The sequence below is a fragment of the Hyposmocoma kahamanoa genome, unplaced genomic scaffold, assembly GCF_003589595.1.
Source record: "Hyposmocoma kahamanoa isolate Upper Pololo Valley unplaced genomic scaffold, ASM358959v1 93, whole genome shotgun sequence".
Classification (NCBI taxonomy): domain Eukaryota; kingdom Metazoa; phylum Arthropoda; class Insecta; order Lepidoptera; family Cosmopterigidae; genus Hyposmocoma; species Hyposmocoma kahamanoa.
The window spans coordinates 22,456,255-22,479,517 of record NW_020654810.1 but is presented as its reverse complement, the minus strand read 5'-3'; the positions used below and the strand labels follow the sequence as shown (position 1 = coordinate 22,479,517).

General features: G+C 36.1%; 1 protein-coding gene across 1 annotated transcript in view; it reads right to left on the bottom strand.

Moving 5' to 3' along the window:
• LOC113237271 overlaps positions 1-23,060 on the bottom strand; it is a 113,586-nt gene extending 90,526 nt beyond the window's left edge. Inside the window, exons 1-2 of the mRNA XM_026473661.1 lie at positions 22,956-23,060; positions 22,598-22,622 (exon numbers count right to left, since the gene is read on the bottom strand). The gene's annotated coding sequence lies outside the window, so the exon portion shown is untranslated. The remainder of the gene's footprint in view (positions 1-22,597; positions 22,623-22,955) is intronic.
• Positions 23,061-23,263: the final 203 nt, after the last annotated feature.

The following is a 23,263-nucleotide window of genomic DNA, read 5'->3' as shown; positions in this document are numbered from 1 at the left end:
TACGTTGACAAGTCGCATGAGCCTGTAATTTACCCAGCACACATACTATTCAAAACCGAATAGATAAGATAGCAGTGCTTCTCTGGCCGACTGTTTCTCAAGGAGCTCTACTGTACCTATACCTATTGTACATGATAAACGTGTACGAATATTTATTTACTTAGAGCAATCCCTAGAGTTTCTTACTAATTCTTCTCTTACGAATGAGCAGTAGAGTTTAATCAGTATAACGATTTTAAGTGTAATTTAATGACATATGAAATAATGGTATATTTGAAATGTAATTTACGTCAAGTAAAGTGATTATAATTAAAAGCATCAACAGCAATCTTCAAACTTGAACAAGTCGAACGAAAACTTGACAGCAAAGAAAGGCATTTGGAGGAGCAGTACGAAGCCACACACGGGAATACATACACTTAGTACATAGTAGTTACGCAACGGATGATTCAATTTACAAACCAAATGATCGCCCTGGTATGCTCCAAGAAGATTAATCGAGTGAAGCATTTGAGAAAATTAAAGCAAGTGAAAACATTTATATAACGAGCCGCGTAATGATTTAGAATGGACAAATAAATGTGTGAACACGAATATGTAATGATATGTAGCTAATTTGAATGTGATAGACACAAATTATTCTAGAGTGATGAACTAACAGAACAAGTATTTCAAAAATAAAGCGGCATCGAATTGAAAGAATCGGTGATGTTCAAAACTACATAAATGTTATTGTTTCACTAAAAGATTGGTTCTAGTCACATGTTTATAGTTTAAACTACATTATTCAAAGATACGCGTATTCTTAGTTGTAACAATAGAGAATATAATACTATACTAATGCAGATACACAAACTCATATAAAGAAATGTTGCACTCGTAATTCCGTTTTTTCTGACGCTTAATTTACCATACCACCAATGCGATTGTAATAATATTCGCAAAGGCTAACAAATGGCAGCTATTACATTTTTGTCAAGGTTATAGGCTCTAGCTCAGGCGTTGATTACATATATGGAAACCGTTATATAATAAAATCGCAAAGAAATGTCTGTACTTTTAATATGTCAAAGTAAAAGTCAGTGCTAAAACTTTACTTAGTTTCGAGAATAAACAAAGAAATGCCGTCGATACAATTTATTGCAAACTAACAAATCAAAAAGTATACCATTAAGAAACCTTCGATCTGTTATCTTTTTAATAACAGTTTACTGTTTTCACTAATTATCGTAATTGTAAACGAATTTTAATTCAACAATCTTACAATGTTGTTTAGATAATACTTTTGCATTTCTTTTTTATATTTTATATTTCTATGTCGCCATCACAGTTTTAAATATGCATTAAAGTTAATTTGCATGAATTAATACCCCATGGTTGTCAGTAAGAATAAGCGAAAGAATATTTTGGTAAGGAATGTAATGACTGAATAATAAACAGAACATTATCTACACATCAAGTAATTATTAATTTAATTTATAATATTATAGGAATCAATTCTTTAGTTGCATACTATATAGTCCAATGTACGATTGTAGACAAGTTTATCTGATAGTCTAGACTCTACTATAAATACCATAAAGTAAATAATACTTCGTCACATAATCACGGAACAATAAAAGCATAAGTAACAATAGAAAAATAATTCATAAAACAAACACAGGAAATGGTGTCACTGCGTGTAGTTTTAATGGGATGATAGATATGGAGGCCATTTTTGTTTGAGCACCTGGCATTGATAAAGAACTATTCTATTTAATTTGTTATTATGATGGCTAACGAATATGGAAGGACAGGTCTTTCCTTGTTGAAGTTAAAGAGTTGAAAAGGTCAGCTTTAATTAACATAAACAAATATGTAACTTGAGATATAGTTATTTTTAGAAGAATACAAACGAGAAAAATAAATTAATTATTACGAGCTTAGACATGGGTAACATAACAACATTTATTATAAAGAAGTCTAATAGTAAAACTGAAGAGTAATAATGATTTTGAATAACAAATGACAGAACGAGAAGAAATAAAAATAAACTACTTATGCCAGTAAAACATAGCGACAAAGCCAAAAAGACTAAGAATGAATAGAATTAATTTAAGAATGAAAATAATATAAAAAAAACAGAAATCTACTTTTATATATTTAAACAATAGCAAAAGTATTGTGCAACACTTTCTCTGCATAAGAAATCGAGATAAAGTGAGTCTAGTCACGGCTTGTGCAAATCAATTATCCACAAGCCATTGGCGACCATATCAGGTAGATTGATAACATCGCTTCCGCTTATTATCAATCATAATATTAGTAATGTATGTGAAGGAGGCTTTGGAAAAATCAGCGAGTAGATAAGAGTATAATGGTGCTGGTAAAGTAATAGGCAGGTGCATGAAATGAGATGTAGTCTTTATAAAGTAACGTTTTCAAAACTACGAGTATATTACAAGATGATATAAACACATAGCACAAATGAGAGTGGATTACTAAAGGTGTACAAATGAAGAACGCTTTCGTGTATATCGATAAAAACAATGTGAAAATTAATTTAGAAATGTAAACAAAAATAAACTCTAGGTTCGTTGAGATAGATCAGCCCCACCCAACGCTAATTTCAAAGTCTGCATGCTATCACCAATACAACGAAAGTGAATGGCCTTCCGGTACAGCCTAAGCAAAAAATTGGAGATAGCATTTTTTGCTGCCATGCACAGAACCAAGTGACGCGTGGAGGTGGGTGATGTTTCGAAAGGAATTTGGGGTGTGGTGGAGTTACATATTATACAGTAAGAGACGGGTTCCGAAATAGATGTTATACCTATCCGGAATTCATTTGGTCGAGAATAACTATATACTGTTGGCAAACATTGACAGGATATGGGTTCAGTTTATTTTTATTTATTTCGTTTTATTAATGTGTTTCGGTATTTTCGTTTGTCCGGTGATTAACAAACCTCTGTACACGGGCTGATTGGGGCCAGAACGTGAACTCAGAAGGTCCCTATGCAAGCAAAAAATATAGTACCTTTCCCGCATAAAACACATGTCGAAGATACGGGACTGCCCGGTGGTTGGCTGCAGTGGTGATCAGCTGCATGCAGATGAAACTTCATCTGCGTCCATTCGAGGGTTCACGATTTCAAAACACGATTGGTAAAAGTTTTCTTGGCGGGTAAACCCGCCCGCTGTCATTTGCACAATTCTTAAAATATATCTTTATTGTAATGGCACTTCTATTTACATTTTTGATCGCAAATTCTACTGTAGAGTATAGTCGGGGCTTACAGACGTTAATTTATTGACAAATTGAAATTCAGCATTTCGATAGCATATATTTATTTAATAACAAAAAGTAAGCGTTTGGAATTGTGTAGTATCTTCCATTTCGATATCAACAAATACCCTAAGATCCTGAAATAGGCGCTCGGTAATAACGTAGTCGGTTTCGATTGCATGCAGTTGTACATATCGACTTCGCGCATACAGTCCGTCTAGATCAGCCTATTTCTGTTTGTTTACAAACAATATCGTTCACTGGAAAGTTCACTAAGTCCCTCCGTTCGGCAAATTATTGACAAATGACACTGGCCAAACTAGTTTCAATTCAGCGAGTCAAGTGGGCGGGCACATGAATAATAGATACATCTAGAAGATTAATTTAATGGAACGGAATTCTGTCAGACTACTTTCTCGGCAGTGATCTATCGATTGCCTCTGGCTGCCCTGATGAGATGCAATGGCAACAATGCATGATTCCTCTTTTTTAAAGTATACGCCTACTTGTGCATGTCATTCGTTATAATTTGGAAAAGTATAGTCGAGAAATGGGGATAACACGTGTTACGTACACGTATCTTTACCCTAATGATAATCACTACAGCATTCATATTATAGAATTCATTGTGAGAGAATTGAACGGATACAATATAACTTTACTCGTTTTTTGGTATGTAGTATGGTAACTTCATACAAACGTAGTTGCGAGGTTTGTATATGTGCGCGCCCACCGCGTGCCGTGTACGGACGCACACATTCTAAATTATTAGTTCCAGTTTAAAACAAATTATTTAAGAATAAAATATCTAACTTTGTACATAATTTTTAAGTATTACAGAGAACTTGCTAAATTTGGTTTTCAACTGAAGCCTAAAAGAAGTTATTAAATTCACATTAATCCCAAAACTTGAAAATTGCCCAGAGGTTTAACGACGCGCCGCGATGCCCGCTGCTTTTAAACTAAAACGTTATATTCAGATGCTCGACAATACCATTATAAAACCAACATACAGTCAGTCGTATGTTACAAAGGCAATTAAACTGATATAATATATAACAGCTACATAAATCATTCCAGTCGATTGGAGTAACAGCGAAATAATTTGCTTTTGATTGTGTTGCGAATTAATTAGCAATTTTGATTGATGGCAACATTTTAAGAATTTTTATTAGTATCATTTTGTAACCATCTGCGATCAGTGAACCATAAACGTATCCGTGCTATTGTTTTATGTCGTTTGGAATAAATTCAGTCAATAAATGGCTGACTGTGTTTTACTGATTCAACTTTCCAGTATTCAAGCGACCTAGGTACTTTTCGTCAACCAGAGATCTTGCCAATACATTTGTTTGTAGTGATAGTCGTGACTTATACTTTATTATTATTATATTATTATTATCGTGTCAGACGCTATACCAACTAAGCCACGGAACGAACCAGCGGACCTCACGAATTTTTCTATGTGCTTGTCGTTGTCTTTGTATTTGGTTTTTCAACGACAGAAGAATTCAGATCAGAATTCTATGAAATTAACAGAATTCTATATTTCGTCATCAAGTATTTCTGAGTGTTCGATCTTTGTATTAATAATTAGAACAAACTAGTGGAGTAGTTTCACATAAAAAATAATTGAATATCAATTCGATAAAAATTATAATAGTATATTTTTTATCGAGGGACTTAAATGAGCCCATACATAACCGAGGGACACCCGAACTGTAGCGAATTTCTCACAAACTCAATTAAAAATCAAAATAAAAAAAAAATCTAAACTCGAAAAAAGTTAATCTTTACTTTTCACTTCGAGAAAAAAATCTTAATCGTTTTCGCTCTACAACACAATTACGAACCAACATTCTGAAGTTTTTGTTTTTATTTTTTTTCTAATATTTTCCAATCAGACACAGATACAACAAACGCACTACACTATTACGCGGGAAAATAATATGGCGCCACCGTCTATGCGGAAGAGGCACGGAAAGGCACGGAACTAAAACCGAGCGTACTACTGACTGTTCGAGTTTGTTCACTGGAAGTAAATTAAAAAATTGGTACTTTTTACTTCATAGGGATTAAAGGATGCACTTTACTCCCGCTACGTAAGGCCATATTGATGTACTTTTAGAGCATGAGAATGAAAAGTTCTCAGTAGTTCTCTGGATGAAGATTTTCACAAATAACTCTACTATTGCTAATAAACAAGCTCCTAATTCCGATATTAACTGCGTATCGGCTGTGACGTCGTTGAATAAACAAGTGACAAAGTTGATGCACTTGATTGACTACAACTTAATGATAATGTCGAGTGACATTTATTAATAAGCGGAAATTTTAACAACTTTCCAATGACACGTAATCAATGAGCAATCGTCGATGTGCACTCAAGTGATATGATTAATAAAGACAGCTAATTTTAGAAGATCAATCGATCTCGCACTTAACGAATTCATTTAAACGAACTTTGCTTGTTCGCGCGTCATCCACTTTTAACGATTTAGTAGCAGTAGAGTTTCTTATAAGCAGTAATATGTTCCGGTTTTGGTAAACCGGAAGGGTAAGGGTAATGGTAAAACAAAAGACATGTTGGACTTGTTTACAATTTTAAGTGTCAGGATGACGGTTACAGTGGTAGAGCTCTTCAGATCTTCGCTATTTAAAGCTCTGAGTGGCATAGGGACTATTGTGGGATCATCAGCAGCATTTCTCGTCCCATCGCTTGATATAAAAAAAAAATCGGGTCAAAAAGGTTATCGAGTTTTTGATTCGATTTTTTTATAATTTAGTAACAGAATTATTGAGAATGTCAAGCGACACGTTGCTCAGAATCTGGTTTAACTTTATTGACGCTAGGGTCGACGACTTTGCAGTCATCGATGGAATTCGAAATCGGACATAGATTTATAATCCGGACTGTTATGGACGTTGTTTGGCAAGTCGAAGGTATATTGTCCACTAGTTTAGTTTCAAGTCGGCAGTATGTACTGTGTACAGTTTTGGGAATCTGTCACAAATATTATTTGGAAGAAATTCCTTTATGGGATAAGGGCCCCTTTGTACACTAACATTTGAAATGTTTGTTAAAATGTACAATTTGTTTTGTGGTATAATCAAGTACGCATACATACATATGTGTCTCGTTAGAACATCTATTTACTACAAGGCATACAACTTCTTCCGTTAACGGATAAGTTGGATATACACCGCAATTATATTTTAGTGTCAAGCCTTTGCCATTCAAAAGTTGTTAGGCTGAGATTACAGATTGCGCCGCGGCGGTGGCGATACCAGCGCGGCGAGCTTGCAGCTCGTGTGTCGTGATCAACCCGCCGTTGACGGTGTCATGTGTAATCAGCCTTACTCGTCAGTGACATCAGTGATGTCTTAGAAGAAATGTCGTTGGCGTGGCGTTACCGCCGCGCGGTCGTCTCATGACGACGCTATGCGTGCGTTGGCAAGACACTTTGATAACACTTGAAAGACGCTAGTGTGGGGGGTCTCTTAGGCTGGGGTTTCACCCCATGTTGTGAAAATTGAAAAAATTGGTCTGAAGCGTTAATCGTGCACATACATATGGCGAAGGACTATGGAGTGGAATTCTCTGTCTGCATATTTATTCCCTGAACGCTATAACTTGGGTCTTTTCAAGGTGAGAGTGAATATTTTAATTTATGTGAAACTGTCATTGACTTACAAATAAATGGACGACGGGTCTAATACAAAAACCACGAAAAAAATGTCCCAAGTCAACCTATTTAAACGTAGTGACATGTAAAGGAATATGAAAAAGCTAAAACGTTGAATTTAAATTGTAATGTCATCGCAGTACTGTCTAATTTTGCTTGCTTTGCTGTCAGTCGAACAAACGAAGACTAAAGCGTGAATGACGCTCTGTCTACGATTTTAACGCCCTATAAGTTCGGACACTTTAGCGCGGACCCGACGTACATATAATTGTAAGTCAATGGAAATTGTTTTTTTTTCTCTTCTTATTCTTCTTATTAGTTTAGAGACAGAGCAGACAGCGACCCAGCGTAAGTGTAACTAAAAATATTGTCTGCTTTACATATATATTTTAATAATATTATCGTTCATTACATGTAAATTAGTCGTTCATAGTCATAGAATATTTTTTTTATTAATAAATTAAATGTTATTAATAATTTCAACCGATATAATTACTAGTATTCGATGTTTATCGTGGCGATGGTGTAGTTAAATTGGATAATGAGTTGAATTTGAAAAGCTATGTGTCAACAAGGTTAGGCTGAAAATCAGTAACCGCGAGGCATACTGCCACAAGGATTATACTGAGCCAGTTCCTTCCACTCACTTTTGTTGTTCCCACAATATTGTTATATTATTATGTTCTGTACGTATTACCGTATGTGGTAAATAAATGGTTTAAATGGTTAAATTGTAGGCATTATTTAGGTGTGCATGTTTCAACTCACTTTCCATCAGATGAGATGGAGGTCAAATGCGCACTTATTTAAAAAAAAAACTTTAGAGATTCTCATAGATGAGGCGACACAAAAACGTTGATATAGGGCAAATACAAAGAAAATGTAAAAAAAAAAGAATCTTCGAATTCGGTACACAAACGTAGTAATCGCGTCAAATATACACCCACAAAATAACACAATAACTTTTTTTTTATAAAAAAAAACCGACCTCAAAAGACCGTGGAATTACATCTATTTGCCAAGTTTTATTGAAATTAGTTACAGGAAAGTCCGCGAAACCTGATTCATCCCATAGTTCGCCACCTTTAGAGGTGGAATATTTTCTTCAAATTTAAATGGCACCAATAGATACTCAGATACCTTCTTTCCAACAAAAAAAGACTCATCGAAATCGGTTCACAAATGCCGGAGTAATTTCGTAACATATACAAAAAAAAAAGGACTTGGGAAAGTCCTCCTTTTTTGAAGCCTGTTAAAAGTAGGTATACTTAACAGATGTCTTGAAGACGGGGAAACCGTTAGCTTGGTTTAGTTTAGCTACTTCCACAGTTTCGTGACGTACATTTTGCTTCGAAGACATCCGCGGACATAAATAGAGTCTTTGTTCTGTAGAAGCGAGCTGTAAGAACAATTTACAAACTAGGGCGCCATAGAGTGTCTCTGATAGACAAACTTATACACATTAACATTCTTACACAGTCGTCTTTTTATATTTTTTCTAGCAAAACAGGTCATTGTTTTGCATACATAACATTAGTACGAGGAATAATAACTTTTTCATTGAAAAAAAAAACCGACCTTGAGGGGTCATCAGTTTCTGACTTCTTGGTGACAATAGGACTGTTACGTACTCCTTTGTACATTTTATACGTTCTTTTCTGGTTGTCATGGTAACGGTGATTTGTTGACTACATGTGTGTAGGTATCGTGTCAAGTGAAAAGTCGACTTTTATTTGTGGAAAAGAATTAGTAATTTGTGATAGCCGAAACGAACTCTTCGAGAGTATATCCTTTCAAGCAAAAGAAGAACTTTCAAAATCGGTGCACAATTGATGGAGAAATTGATGAATACACGGACATGCCTATAAAATTTGAAGATTTCCTTCGATTTTCATGGGAGCCCCTCATCAGATTCAGAATTGGTGACAATGGGACAAACCACGAGAGCGCGCCCTTTCAAATAAAAAAAAGAATTTTCAAAATCCATCCACAATTGACGGAAATACTGAAAACGTACATACAGCCGAACGTATAACTTACTCTTTTTTTTAAGTCTATTAAAAATAAACTAGCTGTTCGAGGCTGTCGTCTTCACAGTGACAATGTAGACGCTTTTATAAATAACATTTAACATTTAAAAGCCATCTAAAGTATTGTGAAAACTGTTATACATTTGGGTATTATATTTTTGATGACACCTAGAGTCATATTCTAGAACTCTACTCAATGCTCAAGTCAGGATTGCAATTGAAACACAAGCACTGGAAATACGACCTTAATGGCAGGGACTTGAGTATGATTTCGAGTGCTTTAAACCATACTTAAATCCTGACTTGAGCATTGAGTAGAGTTCTAGAATACGACCATAAGTGACGGGTCCAACAAGTCGTGCAGTGACGCAAAGTCCTGAGGCGCACTGCCACCGCGCTCGTCACTCTGAGACATAAGTTGAAAATTCCTATGCGCCTGTAATTCCACCCTTACCTTTCAAAACCCCTACACAGTAATGCTCACAATATCGCTCTACTGTTAGTATATAGAAATTTAGGTTACTTGTTCAAAAACCCATCGGAGTATCTGTTTCACTGTTTCAAGTTGTTTCTATATGTATAAATAATTATTTTCAATGACAAATGTGTAGAAATATTTATATACAAAGAGTAAACCCTACATTTTCATAAACATTCTTCTCATGTGAATCTGCCTTACAAATAGATATGATAGTCATTTTGATAAGCAACTTGTTCATTTAAATATTTATAAGTAAAAATATCTAGGTTTACATTATTACTTTACAATAAAGCATCAAATTATTCAAGCATAGTGCAATAGCAAAAATCTTTATGATCAAAATAACATCAGTAAAGTGGAAGGCCATCAAAACCGCAGTTTTTAAAGATGGAGTATAAAAACAGGGAAAGTCGATTTGTTGAATGCCAACAATTGTAAAGGTCAAATGCTTAAGGTTGACCTTGGGGACGACTACTGAAGAATGTTAACGGCTGCACTAATTATGCATACGAGTACAGCATTGTTGACAGACGGCTTGGGGGAAACCCTGGTAGAAATCGAGAGACAAGTTTTCGAACAATGAACTGTGACGAATGATCTCAACATTGTTGTATTCGGGCACGTTATGCTCTATGGCTTTAGGGTAGATTGATTAATATATGTCTTATTTATTGTCTTTAAGTGGCTTAAAGAGCGGCCGTAGCCCTGTAAGAGAATTGTTGTTTCTCAATCACCTAATATCTAATAGCAGTAAACTCCAAGAGTTCGTTTAGGTAGGTACTGCGACTTCACCTATTTCTGCCGCCGTCTTAGGGTTCTGTTCTGCTGTCTAAGGGTGACGGGCGTAGTGGCAGTGCCCCTAAGAGCGGTTAGACGCGGCGGCTTTTAGAACCGATGCAAACGCGATGCAGTAGCGATACAGCCGCTAATAGTCTACCTTTACATACGCGCGCGATTTTAAGCAAAGCAGTTTCAATTGACAAGCGTGCCAAGAGGCTTATAGGTGACTCAGAATTAGTAGAGGCGAAGCTGCAAAGCCTTAAACACCGTCGTAAAGTTGCCTGCTTATCGGTATTCTACAGGGTATAATCACGGAGATGTATCCTTCCCCTTTCCAACATCGGGGAACCAGGCGTAGCCTGGGATCCCACCCCCATGTTGTGGATATTCCAAGAATTCGCACGAAACGAAGCGCTTCGCTTCCACATTTTTTATGGAGTGGAATTCCCTGCCTGCAGACTTGTTCCTTGAACGTTGCAACTTGGACTTTTTCAAGGCGAGAGTGAATAGGCATTATTTAGATGTGCATGCTTCATCGTCGACATCAATAACACTTTCCATCAGATGAGATGGAAGTCAAATGCACACTTAGTGTTTAATAAGAAAAAGGAGCGATGCGAACACGATGCAAGCGCACGACTACATGGACACAAACGCGAGATTGCATCGATGCAATCGCGCGTTTGTATCGATGCAGTCGCGCGTTTGCATCGATGCAATCGCCTATAAATCTCCTATAAATGCTAATAGTCACCGTGTGCAACTTTCTAGGATCCTTGCGATTTAAAACTCTGAGAGGTATTGCGACTGTTATGGATAGGCGTGTAGCTTACCAGGCATACGACTTGTTCGTGTTGTCACTTAATATCATAAAAAGAAAACACTTGACTATGAAGAAAAGACACTTTGCGTTCTTTGTCTTTGGCTCAATTTGTGGTTCTGCCATTGACTTACAATTATATGGACGTCGGGTCCGCGCTAAAAAGTGTCCGAACTTATAGGACGTTAAAATCGTATACAGAGCGTCATTCGCGCTTTAGTCTTCGTTTGTTCGACTGACAGTGAAGCAAGCAAAATTAGACAGTACTGCGATGACATTAGAATTTAAATTCAACGTTTTAGCTTTTTCATATTCCTTTACATGTCACTACGTTTAAATAGGTTGACTTGGGACATTTTTTTCGTGGTTTTTGTATTAGACCCGTCGTCCATTTATTTGTAAGTCAATGGGTTCTGCGGTATTTATAGCACTAAAATTCTTTAAGACTAGTTTAATGACTGGAGAAATATTTAATGAGAAGTTGAACCAAAGGTGAAAATGCTTTGTGCTCTGTGTTATATGATCGATTTGTGGTTGACAGTTATGAGTAGTAATTGCCTTTGTAATTAAAAGCAGTACAGTATTATGTCGTCTCTTCTAACAATGACAAACTTCAAATAACGTTACATTTTGATGATAAATACGCTTTGATAGTAGACTTTGTTATCGGTATTACTGATAAGCATAAATCGAAATAGGTAGAATATAGTCATTTTAACTTCAAGGAAGTAGTATAATAGAGTGTATAATATCCCGTGGTGGACATAAGTTTCCCACTGACGGGTATGGGTATCTACTCCCGTTCTTCGTCTCTTTGCCTGACATCTGTCCGAAACAATATTGTCAAATAAGTAATACTTGGCCAAATTAAAAACTCGTGACGTGAATGAAGGTTCATGAATGACATTGTCTTTAGATTTCGTAGGAGTAGGACCCTCTGTGTCGCCCGCATCCGCCGCTTCTGGCCACTTTTCTTAGGTTATCCGTTAAAATTTGCCGCAACACTATGTTTGCCTTGACGTGGTCGCCACTCTAGAACAAGCCTGCTCCATCGGCCATCAGCCCTCCTGCAGATATTATGTCCTGCCCACTGCCATGTTGATCACTTTAATTTTCTTAGGTATTATTATTAGTACCTATGAATTTGGTTCATCAGAGAAATCTCGGAATGATTGTACTGTATTTTAAACGACTTCAAAAAAGGAGCGGGTTCTCAATTCGTCTGCATTTTTTTTGTTTATGACACGCGATCACTCCGATATTTGTGAACTGATTGCGATGATTCTGTTTTTGTTGGCAAGGTGATACATCTGTAGCGGTCTCATTCAAATTTGAAGAAAAAATTCCACCTCTAAGAGCGTCATATAAGGGGATGGATTCGGTTTATTTCACCCACTGTCCGTTAACCGATTTCAACAAAACTTGTCATATTGTATATACTGGGCATATAGGCCCAGTAGAAATGAAATGCTAGTGGACTGTATTAACTTATAATTATTCGAGAAAAAGAAATTACAAAAAAAAGTTTAGCGACGTGTGCGACGACGGCGAACGTTTCGTGAAGAGGTATTGATTTTTTTAAATTTTATGGCTGCGACCCTCTCGGAGCGCGGGCAGTGTTGCCATGTCTATTCTAGACATATAGATTAGTGGACCGAAGTTACGAGCGCAGAACGTTTCGTTTGGCCATTGGATAGGGACAAGTCAGCCATATTAACGGCTACCCTCCAGTAGCGGAGAGGCACTTTCAGAAGAAGATATAGATTTAATTTTAATGAAAATAAAATAGCGAAATCGGATAAGCAAACATTTTTATAAAAACGTTGTAATTATATTCCATATTTTGAGTTTAAGTAGCAATTAAATTATATCGCAATGCCTTTAAAAGAAAAGGTATGCAATTGGAAATAAAGACATAGGTAACCACTTTGTTTTGATTTTTTCGCCTTTTTTTAATCATTGCGGGATTTCCGAAGCAGGTGTTATCCACTCTATGAATATTATAACAAGTTTAGATTACGAACCCTGTTGATAAGACAAACGGATAATGAAGATTAAACAAAACTGCTAGTCTATTTTATACTAGAGGTTACTAGGCTTTCTACTACATTGTGTGTTACCAAAAAGGAAAGCAAACCTAGGAGAACATAGAATAAATAGATCAAATTCAAACTTCGCAAGTCTTAGTCAGTTGTTAAATGAAATTAGACGTAGATAGTCCAAATAAAACGGACATTTCACCGGAGCAAGCTGTTCAAACAGAAAATTGGAAACCTCGTACTTGTGATCAACGTCAAGTAAACAACAAATTTGAAATCAAATATTGAGATTCGCATATCAAATAAAATTGGAAAATTTTAAATATTACTTGATATGGAACCAAATAAGACTCAATAAAGAGACGTTTGGATGGAAACCTAAGGATGTTGCGGCGTTTATTTACCATGTTTACCTAATGTTGACTTAAACTATTTTCTATTTGTCCAAAACACTAGCACTTCCGACTATCTCGACGTCAAAAGAAACAGGAAAGAAATCAACGTGTTTATAACCAAAATACATATAATGGCAGAAAAACTAAGCTCTTAAACCACGTATTAAATGAAATAGACACACATGAGCACAATGTCACCTGATGTCTCCTTGACTGCCTCCGTGGCCGGCCAGACGCTGGACTGCCACGCAAGGGACCCGGGTTCGATTCCCCGGGTCGAGAGAAATATTTGTAAGGCCTACATTTATTTCTCTTATGAGTTTGGGTGTAATTTGTGGTTGTCTATGTGTGTGTCTGTGGCACTCACGATACAGGGTTTCCCTAGTGCGGGGCTATGAGTGTGTGCGTTATTGGTGGTATTTTACATCATCGGAAAGCATTGACTTACAATTATATGGACGTCGGGTCCGCGCTAAAAAGTGTCCGATCTTATAGGGCGTTAAAATCGTATACAGAGCGTCATTCACGCTCTGGTCTTCGTTTGTTCGACTGATAGCGAAGCAAGCAAAATTAGACAGTACTGCGATGACATTACAATTTAAATTCAACGTTTTAGCTTTTTCATATTCCTTGACATGTCACTACGTTTAAATAGGTTGACTTGGGACATTTTTTTGTGGTTTTTGTATTAGACCCGTCGTCCATTTATTTGTAAGTCAATGTCGGAAAGTCTTATTTTAATAAATTTTCAATTTTCTGTTTATCGGAATAATTTTTTTGTTACAAGAAATGAAAGTAAGCCTTACACCCCTGCTATATGGTCGTTTCTTATTTGGAGAACTAAGTTAATAACTCCAATTCGTCGTTGTTCAGCAATTAACCGATAGATGGCAACACATTGAAATCTCAATATAATATCAAAATGTCGCAACTTGTAATAATAGATATTGAACTTTCAACGATATATTAACAGGGTAAAGTTTAAATTGTATTAACAATCCAAAATTTGTCATATTTTTTTAATTTGAAACTACGACCAATCATTATAAAGATTTTGTTTCAAATTAAGAATGTGCGAGTTTCGGTGACATCGGTTCTGATAGTAATCGAGGCCTTTCCATTGTTTTTATTTTCTTCCGTGGGAAGCAACGATACCAACGACATTTAGGGTGCATGAAGGGAGCCTGCCCGCACTTTGAACCATCTTTCCTGTGCTTCTGGCGCACCCTGGGCGTCAAATAACGTACGCAGTACGCAGCAAATCCTTTTACCACAATATGTATGCCATCGATACAATAAGAAGAACCAACGATGCTTAATGAAGTCTTTCAGTGGAACCATCGAGTATATAACCAGAAATGGAGACGAAATGTCATTTAATTTGTTTGAAAACTATTCTGCCATATCATTACTGTGACAACTGCGCTCCGATTGGCTAGCCCGAGTTCGAAACAATTGACGGGTGTCGTCAATTGTTTCACTTTAAATCGACCAGTTAACTTAGCTCTGCTATAATGGACGAAAACTGCAAAAAAATTTAATATTTAATTACTATAATGACCGATGAAATTTGATTCTGTTTGTTTTGTAATTAGATGTTTTGCTGTTTTCCCCACACCACCGAATGGAACAGCACGCCATTGTTAGAGATATTATCTTTATTACAATAAATATACAATATTTTTGGAATATACGGAGACGTACACACAGGTCAGTTGTTGGCGCTGTACTATTTCAGCTTTCTAATTTGTAATTTCAGTACAAACGAGAGTTGATATTTATAAGTGATGTATCGCTGATGAATTGCCAGGAATATATGGCCCTTATTTCGTCTCTATTTCTGGTTATATACTCGATGAGTGGATCTAACGTGTCTCGCAAACAAGTGTCTTTGTGTTGGATACAAGCAATCTGCAGCTATATATATCCCATTTTCATACAACTGATATGAAATCGACACAGTCGCCGATTACGGCAACCGCATTTTGTAGGAAAATACAATCTTCGTTTCTATACTCTAGCCAAATTCCATATTAGAATGTTTAAAAACAAAACGTTACTGGGCAATCAGTAACGGCAGGTATAAAGAACATTCTTTGTCAATGCTCATCATTTAGGAAAGCTCTGCCCACGGCCTGCTCACACAATTGGAATTTAAATAGGTAAGTAGGTTGTAAGTAAGTAGTTGTAAAATTTTGTTTCAAATGACTTTACTACCGACTCAGAACTTGAATTACTACTTGAACTCGAACGTTTGCAACATCTGCCTTCAAATAAAAAAACCATTCGGGATGACATAATTGTAAGTCAATGGGGATGACACAGTTTTTAACCGGCTTAAAAAAAGGAGGAGGTTCTTAATTCGACTGTATGTTTTTTTTTGTATATATGTTACGCGATATCTCCGGTTTTGAACCGATTTTGATGATTTTTTTTGTTGTAAAGAGAGTACCTCATGGCCCCTTATACATTTGAAGAAAATATTTCACCTCTAAGGGTGAGTACTAGGGAATGTATGACTTTTGTGGTCGGTTTTTTTAGTACACTGTACTGATCATATAAATAATTAATCCATGGTAATTTTTATGTTGGTTTCAAATTACTTACTTGCGATTTGAAACTTCTATTGAGCAAAATTCATCACAGACATGATTTCAAAATTTTTATTATCAATAGCTTAATGGATTTTCGGGGAAAAATATTGAAATTGTGATAACTGTAAAAGGTATGAGGTGAAGACCCTGAAAATCATATGTTTTTATTCGTTTACATTTATTCTACATCGAATTTGGCTAGAGTGTAGTTGCCGGTTGCTTGTTCCCAAGACAAAACACACGTTTGCGAGGCGCCTAACTCCACATAATCTCCAAACTGTATGTGATGGAAAACCAAATTAAATTAATGAAAGTTTCTTTATTTAAAACGATTAGTAATTAATCAAAGCGTTATTTCTTTCAATGATTAGTTGTAAGAGAATCAACCATATGGCTACGTGCCTATTGTAATTCGAAGCACGCAAAACGAGAGCTATAAATCATTTGCTTAACATTTGAAAATGAATTGCCGCACTCCATTAACGAATAGGACGATTATTTAAAAGAAAATAACAAATTAGTAGTGCCGTCGATCTGTTACCTAATGGTAAAAAAACTATTAAACATTCCAAATTTACTTTCACTGCACACATATTTCGATGGTGGGCAATAAGAAAAACCAGATAATTAATGCTTCATAATATTTTTGACGGCGCTGTTTTTGATAGTAAGCTCGAATTTTTTGGTTATCCCTTGCGTTACCTTTTCGTTACACCTTGCATTATTATCGTCATACATATAATTGTAAGTCAATGGTCATACAATATTTTTGATCAATTAAACATTGTTTATAAGTCGATAGTCGATAGTTAGTCTATATCAGCTCGAATTCAAATTTTTCCCGTACTAATACGGTTCATTTTGCTTGGACTTTATTTCATAATTTATTTTTAACAAAAGTAAAGCCAACTAAGCCACGGAACGAACCAGCGGACTTCACGAATTTTTCTATGCGCTTGCGTCGTGTCTTAGTAGGTTTTTCGATAACTTTTTAGTCCAGAATCTAGAATTCGGCCGGAACGAAGGATTTTTTTCTGACTGTTCGATCTTAGTATTAATAATTATAACAAACTAGTGGAGTAATTTCATAAAAAATAATTGAAAGTCAATTCAATAAAAATTTAAAATACAGTGAACAGCGACATCTCTCGCCAGGACTGGTAGCTGTAAAGGTGCTAACTTGGTGATAAATCTTTCATAGATTTCTCATAGATAACGCAACGACTGAAAAGTCGTTGAAAAACCAAATACAAAGACACGACGCAAGCACAGAAAAATTCGTGAGGTCCGCTGGTTCGTTCCGTGGCTTAGTTGGTATAGCATCTGCCACTGTATGCTAGAAGACATCGGTTCGAATCCGGCCAGATTGATGGAATTATTTCTGAGTGTTCGATCTTTGTATTAATAATTATAACAAACTAGTGGAGTAATTTCACAAAAAAATTTATTGAATATCAATTCTATAAAAAATTAAAAGTAAAGCAATTTGAAAAATGTATATCGTATACTATACGTGTTCTACTTAGTTCAGTTGATACAATAAAAAAACTATATATGTGAAGTACCCATTGAATACAGCGGTTTTCTTGTAAAATTTCGCGGTAAGTTTGTGTTATTTTTTTAGAAAACGTGATTTCACACCGTATACTAGTCAGTGTACAGCCTCAATTTTACTATATATTTTTTTCCGAAGTAATTGATTCAACACTGTCACTATTAAGCGGAACCAATCAAAGTCGTTTGAGGTTGTCTTAACTCTTAAATTTAAAGCATTTAATAGTGAAAAGACAAGGTGGTTCGAATAATTTGTCCAGGAGTATATACATCGGCGGCAGAAGAGCTTCTTGTGATAGAGTTTTTCCAGGGAAGTAGCAGTAACGCCTAAAGCCTTCAAGGCATAGAGACGATTAAAAAAAATGCGACGAGTGTAGGTACCTAATGAATGCTATTCCGAAAACTGACTTCTATAACTGTTTCGGGATGTGGAAACACCGGTGAGAGTGTGTTGTTCAGTCGAATGGAGATTAGTTTGATGGATGCCACGAGCCCGATTATGATTACCCAGCGCGGAATAACGGACGAAGGTCGGATACTTTTGGGACAGACCTCGTAAAAAATATTCAACACAAGCGCAGCTAAAGGTGGTTTTCTACCGGCGAGGCGAGATGAGATGAGGAGAGACGAGAATTGAAATTTCGCCGGCCTATGTCCACCATAACTTGCCATTAATTGCTCGCGCGGACCGTCGCGAGCTCACGGGGTGGTTGTAGATAGAAAAGGTTCAGTGCTGTTTATTTCAGCGATAAACACGCGGTTGCGGTAACACGTCCCGTAAATTATAATTATTAAATATGTTAACGGAAGAACAATCAGATGAAGTTTTCTTTTTTTTTTAATCTCAAATCGCACGTACTCTACAATCTCGCGCAAGGATCATGTTCCCTCTGCAGAGTTAAATTAAATCTTTGTGGGCAGCAATACGGTTCAATATTACATTAACAAATAATTCAATTCCCGCTTCACACATCCTCGTTAATCCCGACCACTAAAGATGCGCTACGAGACAATTGAAATTTTATCATATAAATTTCATTTCTTGTCTCACCTCGTCTCGTCTCGCTTCGGTGGTAGAAAAGCACCTTAATGCAAGATTTTCACTGGGTTCGCGGAGTAGCAAATTAATTTACTTCCGTTTTTATTAGATGGCAGTATTATCAAACCTCTCTCCAGGTGTAGCGACATTTCACTAAACAACGACACACAAATAAATAAGAAAACAACACAGTGGAAGCGCCAAGCCCTGTCAGGTTATTCAAGCAACCTTTGATCTTTTGGTTTCCGCGAGGACGACTATAGAGACCGACTGTACCTGCATACACTTTCAATTGGCAAAGGGCAATGTCCTTACAACCTTTTAAGTACCTCTGTGGTTACTACCTACTTTGGAGTTGTCATACGAAATTTGGCTTTAAAATTTAAAAAAGCAGTGGAATGAATGCTCAAATTTCCTTACAGTTATTTTTAATCTATTCAGTTCAATTCTCATCCGTAGGACAAAGATCTATGAGCAAAACTGCTTGTTCTCGAGACATAGTACATTTTGTTAAATAAGATATATATCTCTAATTCTCAAAACACCTTTACATAGGCCTTAGTTTGAATAACAAAATTATGTATTCATTCTCTTCTCGCTATATAATCACATCGGACTCTGTTCTTCGGATGAGTCGTTTCTATTGGATCCATTCATTACTCTTACCGGTGGTAGCCCAGCCGGTGAATAGTTACTTCTCAAATGAGAGGTCGAAGGTTTGAAACTTTGTGATGGCATATACCTACGACGTTTAACATTACATTTGAGATTTTTTTTATAATAATACCTCAGTAAATCGTGAAGCAAAACATCGTGACGAAATCAGCAAGTCGTGGGTTAGAAAAGACCGTGCCCGCCAGTTGACGATATGCATTATTTAGAACGAAAATATGGCAAAATGTATCGTATTTGTATTGATAGATTTTTTATGATACTAAGTGACAGAACCAACAAGCCTGTCCATACCAGTTGCAGTGCCACTCGGAGTTTTAAATCGCAAAGATCTGAGAGACACTGCTACTGCGTCTGTCACTCTGAAACATAAATTGACAAGTCTCATGTGCCTGCAGTTTTACTAGCACCTTTTATCGTTCAAAACCGAAACCCAGTAATGCTCACATTAGTATTTGGCGGTAGAAATAACTGAGGTGGCAGTACATCCCTAGACGAACTCTTTCACAAGGAATTTATTTATTTTTATTGTAATGGTATAATTTAAAAAAAAGAATATTAAATTTGCATGCCCATTACAAATGTACAAAGCATTCAGAAAACTATTAATTGTCTTTCTTATAAACAAATAAGATAAATTTTAAAATACAAAATAGTTTTAAAATACTTCATTATCTTAAATATGCAATTAATGAGCTGTTAAATTAAATATAGTTATGAAAAGTTGTGGTAAGAAAAAAAAAAGAAAAGTGAAAAAAGTAAAGTATGAAAAATGTTTATATTTCACAAAAGAAATTGACAAAAAACACAAAGAACGAAACAAAACGCTGTATAGCCTAAAAATATCAAAGCAATTTGAATAACAACCGTAAACGGTCTAATCACGTACACGTCACGTACAGTTAAAAGTGAACGCAGTGTGTGGCCATGCGAATTTTAACCTATTAATAACCATAAAAATGACACGACATCCAGTCCACATTCTCAACTGTAATAACAATAAAAAATATTGCGTCATAAAAATTACTGTACACGTGCTATCGATTTTCAATTGACTCAGAGAAATCGATATCTATCAATTTTTAAGATAACTTTAAACTATTTAAAAGGCACGTTTTTATAAGACCGTTAGAGATAAAAGGTTCATATCGATTTTATTCGGATAGATCTTTCGTTTTATATCGGCTTTTACAACATGAAAATGAACGTAAATAGCAAATTTTACGAAAATGAATTTATTTGTATTGCAGTACAATGCGAAAGAGCGTTGGTAGATCAGTCAACCGTTACACTCAGTCGTAAGTTGACAAGTCCCATGTGCCCGTAACTTTAACAGCACCCTTACCCTTCAAAACCGGAACGCAGTAATGCTGTCATTGCTGCTTGGCGACAGAAATAGGTAACGTAAGACAAAACAAATTACAAAGTGATTGTTTTTTTAGATACATAATAATATTGTATTGTATTGTAAATAATAAATATTACACAAAATCACGTGGGTTGCTATGATCCCAAAGTAAGTAGTAACTGTAGTTCATGAATTTATTTATAAGAACGTTAGTAGGTCAGTCGCCACGTTACCCTGAGACTAAATTTGATAAGTCCCATGTGCCCGTAATTCAAAACCTTTCAAAACCGGGACTCAGTAATGATCACATTACTGGGGGTCTACTGTCGATCTCCGTCCGACATCCGTCCGAAACAATTACTGCCATATAAGCAATACTTGACCAAATGAAAAGACGCGTGATGCGAATCAAGCTTCATACTTGATACTTGTCTTTTAATTTTGCCGAATATTACTTATTTGACAGTAATTGTTTCGGACGGAGATCGAGAGTAGACCCCCAGATTGGCGACAGAAATAGGTAAAGTAAGACAAAACAAATTACAATGTGACTGATTTGTTAGATAAATAATAACAAATGATAAATATTACACAACATCACTTACGTTGCTATGATCCCAAAGTAAGTAACTATAGTTCATTTGAGTCGCGTTTGAGATTTGAAGTTTCTAGAGATGGCGGTATAAAATCGAATGAAAAAAAAACTATTTCAATATCTTATATATAACTTGTAAGGAAGAGAGAATCGATTTACAGAAAATAATTTAAGAACAAATATTAAACAAAATAAAAAGGATTCAATTATTTTGTTATTAAGTTACCAAAAAATTAAACAAATAATAAAAAAAACAACAACAACCAAACAAAAAATCAACAACAAAGTAAAAAATCTACTACAACGGAACTAAATTTGAACATCACGCAAAGCTTAAAACAAAAGAAAACGACCCGCATACAAGGTGTATATAAATACTTGTATGGCTTACATTTCTTTCATGAGTTTGGGTGTAATTTGTGGCTGTCCAGGTTTTCCCTAGTCCGGGGATAGGGGATACGTTATTATTATTACATTGACCCGGCCATGCCTAGAATCCTGGACCTCAGTTCTTTCCTAGACGAACTCTTTCACAAGGAGTTCTAATGCTAATAATGTTATAATTACCTACATAAATATGTAGTAGTTACATATAAATAGGTTGCTTTATTTATAGTTATATTCGTAGATGCCGTCGTTATACTATATCGATTAATTTTTTTTAGGTCCGAATACTTAACAATGACATTATTCTAGGCACTGCAAAAGATTTGCTAACGCTACAGTGAGCGCATATTTAATTAGATTTATACTTGTTTACTTATTTTGTTTGCCCGTCGTGTACGTTGCGACCCAATAAGAGCCTACATACACGTATTTTATGTGCGCCGACGACGCGCGTTACATAAACGCGGGTTTACGGCGCCGTAGTTGTTGCATTTGTATCGATTCAAACGTGATACAGACGCGCGCGAGAAGCGCGTTGCTAGCAAGAACCTTATATGCTCCACTGGAGTTTACACTAAGAATTTCATGTAGTTGCTTCATTTCAAAAACTAAGTGAAGTTAACAAACGAAACAAAAATTAAAACACACGCGCGACTATAGCGCGTCTGCGGCGCGTATACGCGCAGATGACACGCGTTTACGGCGCCACTGAATTTGTGAACGTGTGCAAAGGTTTACTCGCTGACACTGCGTCGCGTTTGAATCGCGTTTACGCGCGTCATCGGCGCGTATAAAATACGTCGTGTGTATAGGCTCTAACATCTGATATTTTTCCTCGACCAGCTGTCCAACGCACGCCGCCATTATCGGCCCACATATAAACTTAAGAGATCAATTTGATGGACTCACCGTTATCGCGCCACACGGCGCAGACCTGCAACAAAACAGCTGAATCAATAAAAGCGACCAAAGCATTCCGTTAGGATGAATAATGGCTAAATAGGTAAAGAGAGTATTGTATAATATCTCATTTTGCTTATCTTATCGTTATAGCTTATTGTTCAACGGTTATCGAACTAATGGATTTGAATTTTCGTGATAACGTGATCGTGACTTAAACACGTAACAATGGTCTCCTAAACACATCTTAAAAGACAATGTAAAACGAACGTTAATTTGAAAACAATTATCGATATCCTACGTCTCATTAGTATAAAGACAACGTTATTTTCAAATATATAACGGTGAACAGGTACAACTAACTTACCGCGAAAAGCCGAAAGAGAACCAGAACAAGGAATCCAAAAGAAAACTAATCTGTCCCTTTATCGAGCAATAAAGGGAAGAAGTTCACACACAATTCACTAGCACAACACTATGGATTTTGAATCAAAAAGTTAATTTTTAAAACTAAGAACGTCGCGCGCGAGTGCGCACGCGCGCTGTCGACAGAGAACTGGGTACAGGCTTTTGGCTTTAAACTTGGAAGGCTGTAGAGAAGTGACGTGTTGTGTAACGATATCGTCAAAAACCGAACTCGTATTGATATAATTACAATTCCAATAACATAATCAA